Genomic DNA, 14,767 nt, shown 5'->3' on the forward strand with positions numbered 1-14,767 from the left:
TGTTATTTGATAAAGAGTTTTCAAGAAATTTTTTTGTAGTATCTTTGTATGGTATTTGTGTGATTTCATATAATTTGAAGTTGTCATTTTATTTGTATTGTTGATTGGAATCAATCTTAATGAGTTGCTAAAACTTTTTATGAGTTTATCATCAATTTCATTTTTCTGCATAATTTCCCAATATTTCAATTGTTTATTTGTGTTTTAATCTGTTGAAAAAGACTAGGTTGTCTGTTTGACTCTCTGATTAATGAAATCAACATGTTAACTCTATTTTCAATCGGTTGAAAGTGTATGTTCTAGTAGTAATTGCACACTAGGTTCTTGGTCATTCTGATTCAATTGAAAGTGCCTTCTTGGCTAATTACATTTTTCATTACTTATAATCGGTATTAGAGCATGTTATTGAAAGATATTCAAGTTTAATCCTAAAACTATTTTTGAAATGGTTGAAAACAAACTCCCTTTTGTAGAAGGTGCTTCTATACATAGGTCTCCTATGTTTAGTGGTGTGAATTATCGATTTTGGAAAATCTGCATGAAAATTTTCATTGAATCAATTGACCAAGGAATTTGGAATGCAATCATGAATGGACCATTCTTTCCTAACCATATTGTTGATGATAAGTGGGTTGACAAGCCTTAGAACCATTGAACAAAAGATGAGAAAAAGAAATCTCAATATGATTGTGCAGCCAAGAACATCCTATCATCTGCATTAAACATGGATGAGTCTTTAAGAGTTTCTCAATGTGGTTGTGCAAAGGATATATGGATGTGCTTGAAGTCACACATGAACGAACCAATGATGTGAGAGGGCTAGGAAGCATGTATTGATACAAGAGTATGAGTTGTTCAAGATGTAATAAGGTGGATCCACAACTAAAGTTCAGAAAGGTTCACATACATTGTCAACCATCTCATAGCTTGGGGAAAGGAATTTGACAAAGAGGAGCTAAACATCAAGGTCTTTAAGTATCTTGATAGAAGTTGGCAACCTACAATCACGATTGTAACATCCCTGTCGAATGTTACTAACACTACAAGAAAAATTGGTATTTTTTCTACTGCACAAACTCGTAGATAATGTCCAAAATTCGTAGGTAAAACCGATTTACTTGCGAACTACCTATGGACAAAAATCCGTAGGTAAAATGGTCGTAGCTAACACTTACCTACGGATATATCGATAGGTAATTACCTGTGGATATATTCGTAGGTAAGTACTTAGGTTACATTTAGCTACATAAAAAGAAGTCGCTCTTGCTGGACTGAACACATATTGCTAGAGTGCAACAGTTCAATTAGTTTATTCAAATTCTCGTCCCATGTGTTGCTTTGTTACGTGAGACCACAACAAATGACAACAAACTATTTAATAGTCAACATGAAGGGGCAAGGGCAAAGGCAGGGGCAAGGGCAAGGCTTTTTGTTTTCTTACAACTACATAATACTTGTTTAACCTTTTTAGAGTTTTTCCACGTCATAGGGAGTTCAAGAAGAATAAAGAAGTAGCACCGTTCTGCTTCCCTAATATATTAGACTTCTCCTTTCATTACCTTTAGAATCTTCCTTCTCATGCTCAACACCAAACCTTCTTAACTCACCCACCATATTTTTGTTTCCTAATTTCACTACCCATTTTATTACCTCTAATTAAAACACACAAACCAATGCAAGAATAAACCTAAACAAAATGCTTTAACGCATTTGCAGAAAAGCATTTCAAATATTTACCTCTTACAAGTGCCTCAAGCTTGGAGCTACTGTGTTGGTCTTGGGAGAAACCAAGCTTGGGTTTTCAAAGTTCGTGTTGCAACTGGATCGGGTTTTGACAGTTGATGATTTTGAATCCCAGGGATGCAACCTACATAATTGAAATTGGGGAACTAAAATTTTATTTAGTATAAACATAATCACACTAATAGACATAAGATTAAGATGAACATACCTCTATACAAAGAATACAATTGTCAACAACATAACGTCCTTCATTCTTCTACATTCACTTCTAAGCATAATGTCCCTTAAAGGAAGCAGAGAGAAATGTAAAAGACATGGAATCAACTTTAAAACGCAATAACTAATCTCTATCCTCACCAGGTTTCACTTGTGATGAGAACTAAGCTTTGTCTTCCATTGAAATGCAATTTCAACCATGAATTGAGGTTAGGGCATGCAATTCCCTTAATCGAATCAAAGATAAATGTTTAACACAAGAAATAGAATTTAAAACACAATAATCTATTATCTTTCTCACCTAGGTTCAGTCACGATAGATAACCTGTTCTTTGATTTAGTTCCAACTTCAACAACGACTTCAGATACGCGACAAATTTTGAGGCAAACGAAAAATCTTTGAGGGCACGCGAGAAATCTTGGACTCAGAGCACACTGGTTAGGGTTGCACGAGCAAGCTTCCATGTTTAGCGATGAAGATTTCCGATTAAGCCTTGCGACTTCAACCTACACCACAAATCTGCAGCCCAAACCACAAAATCTATGCGATCTTCAGCTTAGGGCACACGAAAATGTTGGGAAAACTGACTACAGAGATGTTTAGGGCTATGAGAGTTTACTAAAGAAGTTATTTCTGTGCAGTTAAAAAAATGTTTTAATATTATTTTGCTTTTTAAAATTTTATTTATGGGGATCAGTAGGTAATATTAGTAGGTAAGAAATAAAATGTGTACTTGTTGACGTAAATACGATTACATACGGATAAAATCCTTCAAAACCTTTTCCTGCTTAATCGCGCCAAATTTATATACGAATGCTACCTACGAATCCTGGGCGCCAAAATAATACACCGATACATATGGAAAAATCCGTATGTAAGTAAATAATTACCTACTGAAATATATCGGTAGGTAAGTCACAAATTACATACGAATTATAATTCGTATGTAATTATCAATAAATAACTAACGAATTTCTTGTAGTGTAATTTAAATAATAAATTTAAGAAATATGATGAAAACCTCATTTATTGTACTTCATTTCCCAAAACACTAGAAATTTTAAAACATTTATTACATCGGAAATTATCCAAAAATTCATAATTTATAAAACCCAATACAATATCCAAATTCATAAATCAGTAAAACACTGTTTACAAAGTTTAAAAAAATAATAATGATAAAATTCCAGTAAAAGCTTTTCCTAGCTAACCATCTCTCTGATGTTATGCCTAACCAGCAGCACCTGAAACATCATCTTCTCTCGTGTAACGCATTACACGATCATCGCGAAACACACACAGATAGGGTGAGCTCATAAATAGTTAACATATAAGTTAATAAAATCAAGATACACCCAACTATTTTATTCTAGTTACTTCTTGGCCAAGACCTTAATACCCCAAGGCTTTTCAACCTTCAATTCACACAAATAATCAACCATGGACTCAGAATAGTGCTCCCACGAACTTGCCCTCTCGTGGTCTTGCCTCTACGAACCGCCTACTCGTAGTCCAACTTTATGGACCTCCCGCCCGTAGTCCAACACACGTGATCCACCAGCTACGAACCTCCTCACTCGCAGCATATCTCAAGTGTGAGCACGGAACATACGAACCTCGCTGTTTGTATCCCCACACGAGAGTATCAGGATATGAACCTCCCCGCTCATATCATCACATGTTCATCATCAACCATGAACCTACCCGCTCATGGCACAACATCTCCTGATCAAGTCTTACATCACAATATCAAAACGAAATTAAGAAAAGCACACTGCACTATACAAGGTACATATTCAAGTTAGTCTTAGGGATTCCAATGCTTCCACGAACCTGCCCGCTTGTGGTCCACCTTTACGGACCTCCCTGCCATAGCCTAACACACATGATCCAATAACTACGAACCTCCCCGCTCGCAGCAACCCTCAAGTGAGAGCACGGAACATACGAACCTCTTCGCTCGTATCCTCACACGAGACCATCATAATATGAACCTCCCCGCTCATATTATCACGTGTTCATCACCAGTCATGAACCTGCCTGCTCATGAAAAAAATTAAGCATATCCCAGACTAGGACTAACACAACAAGCAATGCAAAACGTACCACAAACGCATCCTACCACTGTACCATTGCCCGGCGCAGCCTAAGCGTCGCTAGGCGAAATGGCAGTGCAGACCGCCTGGCGGTTCCACATCAACGTCGGGCGCCACAACACACAAGACTTCCCCGTTTCCTACTATCGCCTGGCGATCCACTCTGCACCGCCAGTTGCTACACCAGTAATGTGACACTACTGGTTTTAGGTACACTAATTCAATTCCTAGCATTCAACCATTAAATTCTCAAACATCCAGAAATCAACATACACATTCATATACTCCAAATTTCAACATCACAACACATATGCATCTTTTAAGTATAAGCACACATTCCTCTCTTTTATAATTCATATATACTCATATCTTAAATCAATACCAACACTCAATTTGAACCCAAGAGTAAACCATGCTCATATCAAATATAAAGCAATAACCCTCTAACAACTTAAGCACATGATTCTATGCACCAATGGAAATTAATATAGTACTTCGCACCTCCTATGCAACAATTTAATTTATATTGATACACATGCATTAACCAATAAACCAAATCTCAACATGTGACTAACCCAAAGGAACATAATTGATAGAGACTTACAACATAACAAAATCATGCTTCCAACTCATGCCACATTAGTATTTACTTGAAATTATCAAGAGTTTATTCATGCATTTTAAAGACTTCAAAACCATCAATCATGTGTAACATATATCTCTAGCTACTAACTTCCAAATCACATCTCCACCGTTCAAAGTGAATAAATAGATGTTATGGAACACCTGTCAAAATTTGACCTAAATCAGATGGTTAACGAATCGAAAAATGGAATTTTACGAACACTATGCAGACTAGAAAAATAGTGGTTCCTAGCACCCAAAAGTCAAGAACCTGGCGCTTGGCGGTATAAAACCAGCGCCCGGCGATACCTGCTCCGCGAAAACACGAACAATTGAATTTTTGTGAACAAAACACCATGCGCATCGCCTGGCGGCAGCTCTTCATCGCCAGGCGGTTGATAACGCTGTCATTGACGTGATCAAATTAATACTACTTATCTATAACAACTTCAGTATTGTTAAGAAAGTAGTCAACAAAATAGAAAGGGTAAAGTAACCCAAAGTCGTCTCCCAACGAACACGGAATTGATTGTTAACAAATTAGTTCTTATAAAACTATACAAGAGTTAGTCAAATAAAATTATAAAATTATGAGGGATAAAGATAAAAAGATAAAATAAGATATAAACAATAGTAAAGAAAATAGATTGATTCCATTGCTTTTTCAAAATAGATTCATCATCGGTTATCTAAAGATTATAGCTCAATTAATAATTGTTGTAGATTTACAAATTAATCAATGTAAAGTCTCAATTAATTTGTTGGTGTTCTCACTTTTAACCAAAGTACAGTCTCAATTAAAAGTGAGAACTTTTAGATTATCCACAGTAAATTCAACCAAAGTACAGTCTCAATCAAATTTACTATGCCTAATCATGTCTATTCTTTTATCTCCTCACCAAATTAAAAGCTTAATTAATCAAAGTAAAGTCTCAATTAATTTTCGTTAGAGTAAATACCTTTAATCAAAGTAAAGTCTCAATTATTGGTAAAAACTCATTTAATCACATGAAAGTTTCTAAATAAAATCAAAGTAAAGTCTCAACTAGATTTAAAAACCCTTGGACTCATATGATCAACATGCATATAGATTTAAAATCATTACTTTTTATGTGATTCAAAGATAAAAGACATAGATGAATGAAAACCTCAACAATAATAAAAAGAACAAAGAAAATATTTCATTCTAACCTCAGAATCCATAATGAAATTACAATGGAATCAACCCAAGAAGTTTAGCAATCCATGGAATACAAAATAAAAGAAGAATAGAGAGAAGAAAAGAGAGAGAAAGGAAACGAAATTAGGCCCCCCTAAGGGTTCCAAAACTCCGAACTCCCGAGCTTGTCCCTTATGCTTCTCCCTTGGTGTCTTTATATAGGAATTGGACTGGGCTTTTCTGTTGCTAAAATCTCTAAAATATCTTTTAAAATAAAGATAAAGATAAATATTTAAAAATATTTGGAGAGATATAGACTATTTGAAAAATATAATTGGTTGATAATATCAATATCTAATATAATTAAATTAATTAATTAATTAAATATATATGATAAATTATCACCAATTAGTATTTGTATTAATTTTCCAAATCAACCCTTTGCAATCTCCTTAAATTATCTTCTAAATAATTCAATATCTTCAAGATATATTTGTTTGTTGTGGAAGTAAAAATATTCAAGAAGATCTTGTCATATCTAAAAAGATTTGATAGTTATTATCTTTTAATATTTTGATATAATTAAATAAGATAATTATTTAAAAATATCAAATAAAATATCTAAGATATATTTTTCCCAAATTATCTTCTATCATAAAGATAAAGAAAACTGCAAGGTCCAATTTTTTGTTGCTCTCTTCTTGGCTTAACCAAACTTCTTCACTTTTTCAAGCTTTTCTTGCCGTCTTCATGGATTGCTTGGCTTGGATTTTTGTGATTTTGATAATTTCCTATTCTTGGATTTATCTTTAAGGTGTCATGAAGCTTTAAGCAATTTATTTCCACATCTCCATGAGCTCCACTTAGCTGCAGCTGCACTAACACACCTCAAAATATCCAAAGAACATTTATGCAACTAAAAAGCTATTTTTAACATGTTTTTGTATTTGATGCTCAATAAACCCAATTATAGGAAATCACAATTAAATCAATCTTTAAGCACACAAGTTCAATTAAAATACCTAGAATTAAACATTAAATGAGGGCAAAAATACGCAATCATCAGCGGTTCTTAACAGAAACCCAGAAACTGGGTTGTTTTAAGATGATTCGTCTGGCGGCAGTTAATGCGTTGACAAGTGGTGCATACCATTCTTGAAAAATCCCATATTGTTCTGCACCTGCGTAAACCCTAAAATCCCAAATCAATAATTCTAGCATTCATGTTGACATAATTATAGTGTTCACACATCATATTTATTCAATTCAGATTATTTTTATATAATTATCACGTGTAAGATTTAGCCTTACCCTCAAAAATCCCATAACGCGTCTCGAACAATCACAGAATGCAATTTTCACTACTGCAGCGACACATCAAATTCTGGGCAAACCCCAAATTTTTCCCGCACCTGTGATGAACCCTAAACCCCCAAATCTCATTCAAGTCAATCAAGCGCATAAATTACTACAAAAATCGGATTTCTCCCACGCATATTCATCCAGTAAACTCATGCCCTCTAAATTTCATCATGATTAACCACTAAAATCATATTAACAATTTGACCCCAAACCCAACATGACCCCCTCATGCTTGATGCTTCCCAATCAATCATCAAACTCATGCAACATAGCAATAATGGTCAATTTCACAATTTTATGAATTCGAGTAACACCAAAAACATTACAGAAATCCAGACATCATATAATCCATATAGAAAAATTGTGTAAGATGAATCAGGTTTGCATCGCCAGACGGTTCGTCTCAAAACACAGAAATAGGTGTCACGCTCATGTATCACCTGGTAGGCCTTCAAAGCCGCTAGGCGGTTTCTGGAAAATTTCTAGAAACTCGACCAGTGGAAATTAATGAAGAAATAGGCGCCCAATCATACATCATACAAAGTAAAATCATACAATTTCATATTGACAATTAAAACAGCTTCCCTAACCTGAATTTCCTGCTCCAAAAGTGCCTTAGAATCCTTCATTGTCCTACAATTGATCTACCATTGATCTCTGTCCTTAAGCACTCCTTCCAATCTTCTACCACTCTCCTCAATGCTGTTTTTAGTGTTCTAAAACTCCCTTTTGGTAGCCACGAGAAAATACCTTCCCAAAAGCACCACTCTTATCCCTCTCCTCCATTATTAGCCTCATCATTTCTCCCTTAATTGCCCAAACCAAAAATCAATTAAGGAGAAGATTAATGTTCATCAATTCTCCATTACTTGGTGGTTTCTCAACCTTTCTGCCTTCTCTCCAAACGGCTAAGGTTTCTAACCCTTCTTATCCATGCCAAAAAATAATTTTAGTAAAAATAAACTTATTTTGCATAAGCCATGGTTCGAACCCACATTCACTTAACTTCCAAGCACAAGCACAACCATCAAGCCATCACATGTTCCTTGATATTTTGCGCACACATGTGCTTATACTTTAAGTCACGAGACCCTATTCCCACACAAAAACAAAATAAATAATTAAATAACACCACAAGACTCGAACCCAAATCCTTTCATAGTAGCCAAGTACTCTCAACCACTTAAGCTTGTATTATTCCTTATCTTTTCTTTCCACATTAATTAACTTAAGGACTCCCGCCCTCACATTTATTAAATAAATATTTATTTATTTATTTATTTTTTCCTGGGTCTTACAACGACCATCTCAGAATCAAGGGATTTGTCAACAATGATCATTGTTGCCTTGTTTTCAAAACTTAGAGAGCAAGAGATTGAGATGGATAAGCTTAATGAACAAGAGAGTATTGAGAAAAAGGTGAAGAACATGTTAAAACAAGTGACCTTAGTGCATCGATTTGATGAAGCTAGTGCATGTGATCATGTTTGATTGATGAAGTCTTAATGAAAAATTGAAGTGATTCATTTTTTATCAAGATTGGGGTTTATTGATATGAAATTGACGTGAAGATCACAAAGCTCAAAGTTTGGACTCAATTCGTAGACTGTATAACATAGTTTAAATTCCTTTTGTCTTGTGTCTATCCTTTTCAATTTGTTCAAAAAGGATTTTAACATGTTAAAAGGCTTGCTTATAATTATAGTATGAATGTATTCAATTAGTTGAATTTCTATACAATCAACTTATTTCACTTAAGTCAAGTGAAATCAACAAATTATACAGACAAATCAACTTGTTGAATTCATATATGTGCAAACTATATTAATTGGTTTTTTAGAGAGTGGAGTAACTTCTGTGATTTCTAAGCATGAAAATAGTGAAACCAATTGGAAAACTCTCTATTGATTACATAGTGTGCAACTTATGAGTGAATATCTTTGAATCTTGAAGCAAGTTTTGATTGGTTTTAAAGTATTGAAGGACGTGTTTTGGTTGGTTAGAGAGAGCCACCACCAAGGTTTGGTTGTTTTTGTCCTTCTCGGTGTTTCCTAGTGTGGTTCTAGGTCTGCAAGGGGGATCTTGTTGTGCAACAATTCAGATTCTTGTGGGATTCAAAAATCTTGGTGTTTTTGTTATATTAAAAAGTGTAATCTCTGAAGGATTGTGTAATTATTTTGATATAGTGCATTATCAGGCTCATGTTGTCCTAACATTGTTCTTCATTTAATCCTCAAGAAAACTCATTTAATCAATCTTTGTAAGGTTTTCATGTGTTTTAATGTAATATGGTGTTGCAACTTAGTTTGATATATCCATTGGAATCAATCTTGTATGATAAAGCATGTTGTTTGAGTGGGTTTGGTGATTTGCGCTTTTTTACAGAATTTCCCAGAATTTCAGCTAGTTGATTTTATTTTTCAATCTGTTGAATCATACTATATAAACAAATTAATATGTTGTTTTGTTTTTCAATCGATTGAAATGTGTGGTCCAACAATAATAAACATTTGATTTGTTGGTCAACTGAATTCAAACAGAAAGGAGTTTTATAAGTTTTAATTGGGCATATTTTTGTAGTCAGCCAATTCAAATCTCCTTATTTTTTTTTTTGCTAAAAAAGTCATTTCGAATCTACAAAACATAGTCTTGAAGTCTAGCATCAAGAAAGATGAGGAAAATGATGAAGACATGGTTGAATCAAGTGAGTATGAAAATCTTAATCTAGTCATTAAGAAGTTTGGAAAGTATTTCAAGAGAAAAGGTAACAAAAGTAACCAAAAGAGGTACAATTCTAAACACAACATTTTAATTTTAAAACAACAACAATCTAAATTAGAAACAATAATAATAATCGAAATTTAAAACAATAGCAAAAATATGAATTAGAAACAACAACAATGATCTAAATTTAAAACAACAATAAAAGTCTAGATTGGAAATAATAACAACAACAATCTAAATTTAAAACAACAACATCATCAACAACACCAACATTAAATTTTTGTCACCACTAGAAACACAAATGCACTGCAAAAAGGCAAGACATTCACGAAACCACCTTATGTAAATTCGAGAAAAGAGTTAATCGAAATAAGTAGTGGCCGAAAACAAATTCTTATATTCACTTTATTGACTTCTTAAAGTAACGAAACTGAACTTTTTTTTCTTTTATTTGAACCCCAAATGAAAATAGTCTCGTAAAGCTAAAATAAAAATTTTCTCTTTATTATGTAGTGTTAATGCCACCCATTAATCCATATCATAATTAAACCTTACTATTACACAGTACACATCTCCATCAATCCTACCGAAATTCACAATTTAAATAATTTCTCCTTTTGTCAAAAATTAAAAGCCCCTGACCCACCAATTTTCTTTTATTAAAAGCAATATACAATTGAAATTGAAAAAAAAAACAGACTCATCCTGCCATATGTAAACCTGACTTTGGAGACCTACCTAAAACTAATATAATAATATAATTCTCTCCACTCATTCACAACATTGTATATGTGACGACCATTGTATCCTAGCATGACATATATATATATATATATATATATATATATATATATATATATATATATATATATATATATATAATATAATATATTATATACCTATTGTCGTAACTTAAATCGCAACCGGACATTGAACCAAAAAAAAAATTAATTTGAAAAAGATATTTTGAGTCGTCGCCATAGTTTATTCTAGAAAACTATAGAAAAACATAAAATAAAACATAGTCCACGAAAACCAAATTTGTGATTTGGGAGTCGGTTATGCGTAGGAAAGGTATTAACATCCTATAGAGCTCGCCCAAAAGCGGTACTTTAGTTAAATGTGAACAAATGATGTATTTATTTTAAAAACTTATTTTTCCAATAAATAAGAAAATATTAAACAAAATTATTTTGTGAATGAAAAAGACTCGACAAGGATTAACCTTGACCCTATGTATTGTCATTAAAAATGAGAAATCAGGATTACATATTTCTTTGTAAAAAAAAGTTGGAATATCAATTTGAGTTTTTTGGTTTTTGAAAGTTTTGTTTTACACATTTTTTTAATTATTTTTAAAAGATAGGTGTTATGCAACGCATGCGACCAAGTGAACACCAAAACCTTTTACATTTAATTTTGAAAGTGAGTGTCATGAGATGCGGTTGGTCAATAAGACATAAGAAAACCCTTTTTAAATTTTATATATTATTTTGAAAGGTAGACACCAAACGTCTTTATATATTATATATTTTGAAAATAAGTATCGTGCGCGTGAGCAGTCGAGTAGACACCAAAAGGAAAGCAAAGAAATTAAATTATATTTTATTTCTTCTTATTTTTATTACTTTTTAAAACTATTTTAATTTTTATTTAAATTTAAATTTTTTTTTATTATTTTTTTTAAAAAAAGTGAAATATATAAAATTTGATGGTAAAAAATGAAATCAAAAATAAAATATTACAAAATAAAAATGAGTGAAATGTGAACTTTAATTTAGAGAGAATGGTAAAATTGGAGATAAAAACATAGGAGTGTATAAGTGAGTATGTGGGTGAAATAAAAGAAAAAAAAAAACAAAATTTAAAATATGACACACCGAGTGCATATGTATATAAAAACGCACGGTGCAGAAAGTAAAATGCAACCTAGATGGGGTATGGGGTTATTATATTAGAGATGCATGAAGAAAGAAAGGAGGTTTCTCCTTACACCTCCAATAACTTCTCCAGTACCCCCAAAACATTTAAACATCCCCAATTTAACCCTTAGTTAAAATAAATTTTTTTATTTCTCTCTCCTATTTAATACACCGCAATTGTGCCCCACCCCCAATTTTAACCTAGTTGTGCCTCCTTTCATTCACTCCAAATCCGCAACTCTTTTCTTCTCCCTACCCATTTTTGTTGTGCCTTTCCCCACATCCGCAAGTTGGTCTTGCAAAGCCTCTGCTCTAACATTCGTAAGCAGTCTTCCTTCGGATAAGTCATTTTTTAATGTATTATTGATAAGTCTCTAGTATTAGTTAATTTACATATCATTTAGACACTTATCTTGCATTAATTCCATGTAAAAATAATTAGAAATGCCTTAATTGCATATAAATACAGAATGTGGTTATGAGAAATTATAAAAAGTAAAATTTAATACAATTATGTTGTTTTTGCAAGTAAAATGAAGAAAATTATGAAGTTGGTGCTAAGCCAACTTCTTTGGCCAAGCGACGGATCTATTTTGGCCTTAGTTTTAAAATAGTAGATAAAAATAATCTCTAATCATAGATGAAATTAATAAATATAAAGTTAAACAGAAAATAAATAGACATATAAGATCAAAGTTGTACATGCCCGATCAAAGAAAGCACTCCTATATTGCCTGGTGTTGATGCGGCAATAACATGAAATACACACATAATCGGTATAATGTAATCCTAGTCTGTTTGTCGTATGTTCAAAATTTGACGATATTCGCATTACGTACTTCACCACCTAATACACAAAGTCAACATCGACTGGTTTATATCATACATGTTCATGGTTCTCATTTTTGTGTAGGTAAAGTGATGTATTAATTTAATACAATTGTGCTGTTTTTGCAAGTAAAATGAAGGAAATATGAAGTTGGTGTTTAGCCCCAAGAGTTGCAGCTCAAACTAGAAAGATTAATTGACAAAAGTAAAATTTAAGCCTTCTGCTAAGCAATAAAATTTAGCACTGAGCCACATTTTAAGAAACCTTCACTAAAAGGAAACATCAAGATCCAGATTTGAAGCTGAGCATCAAAGGGAAACCTCCATGGCAGGGAAACCTACATTGCTAATTTCCAAAAGATGGATGCCCAAGCTTAGGAAGAAACACACTTAGGAAGGAAACCTCCATGGCTATACTTCAATCTTGGAAGCTAGAGCAACACTTGAAAATCTATAAAAACAAGGCATGACCTTGGGATTATTATGCTGGTTTTTGTACATTAGTTCTAGAGACAAACTCCATAGATAGCCTAGGACCTTATTGTATATCTTGTAAAAGCTATAGAAGGAGGAAAGCTACTCCAAGTTCTTCTTGTATTCATCATCATGAGCAGCTAAATCCTTCCTAGTTGGGATTAAATGTAACTTCTAATATGTCTTTGTACTGTACTTGATTATTCATGTATTGTGTTCTTGTTTCTACGTGTTGGTTACTTGATTTGTATTTCACTCCGTGGTGATTTGGTCAATCATCGTATCTCATCAACAATAGATGTAGAGACATTTGGTCTAGTGTTTAGATCCAATCAAGTATCCTAATCCTTAACATATACCAGACATGGATATGCGGGTTTAGTTGGTTTAAAGATTCTTGTTCTCAAAGCAAAGGTTCCTCCACCTGGATTGGAAAATCCTCGGTCTGACACCCTTAGGTACAGTTGCACAAACATGTGGTTAGATCTATAAGTGACGCGTACTTCCAAGAACATTAGAAATAAAGAACATAATTTATAGATAATTGAAGGCAGTACAATGAAGTTAAGAAGCCAAATTCAATCCTAACACCTTAATAACATCATCTCTCTAAAATATAGATTTATCTATCTTTAACAATATCAAAACCAAAACTTTGTTATTGTTCCATTGCCAAACTTGAGTTAGATTATAGACTATTGATTTAGTTACCAAATCCCTATGGATACGATCTTGTTGTGCTACAATAGACGCGGTGCATTTGCTAGACAAATTTATAAACCCTCGTTTGGCCCACGATAATTATACTTGAGAATAACTTCACGACAGGTTAGATTTTACATCTTTGTACCCATTATTTTGATGTCTTGCCTGTTTGCCTTTCCTTTGTCTTTCCTGGTATGAATGAATACCATAAGAATCTTAGATCAATTTTTATAATTTCACTTAGAACCAGACGTCGAGATCCGGTTTGATAATCTATCTTACGGATGTGGAAATTCATCGTTTATTTATTTTTTAATTCATTGAGTATTACAGATGTCGCCATCCGTTTTAATATTTTCGCTTATGGATGTCAACATCCAGTGCTTATTTTTTTGAATTTATTTTGTATTACGAATGTCGACATTGAATTTAAAAATCTGGCTTACGGATGTCGACATCCGGTTTGATATTTTAGTTTACATATGTCGACATATGTAGCTTTTTTTTTCTAAATTTATTGTGTATTACTGATGTCAACATCTGATTTAATATGAATGCATACAAATGTCGACATTCAGAGCTCTTTTTTTCCAATTGAAAGTGTATTACGGATGTTGACACCTAGTATACTATAGTTTTAAATTATTTTTCAGTTAATTGTTTATATTTTTGTAGATATGCCTAAGACACGAGGTGGCACCACACACAGTGGTCGTTCCTCTACCGAGAGTTCTGCACATGGTGCGGCCATACGGAGACCCACAACATGTGCTCGTAGAATGACTTTTGATGTTGCACCTAAAGAGACTGCACTTTTACCTCATCAAGAAGAGGATGTTTTTTATTGAGGATGCAGCTGAGGAGCAAGAGCATGGAAATGATGTAGGTGGATTTCCTGGAGGTCCATCAGACA

The sequence above is a fragment of the Vigna unguiculata genome, chromosome 5 (assembly GCF_037176805.1).
Source record: "Vigna unguiculata cultivar grain cowpea cultivar isolate G323 ecotype 2 chromosome 5, ASM3717680v1, whole genome shotgun sequence".
Taxonomy (NCBI): domain Eukaryota; kingdom Viridiplantae; phylum Streptophyta; class Magnoliopsida; order Fabales; family Fabaceae; genus Vigna; species Vigna unguiculata.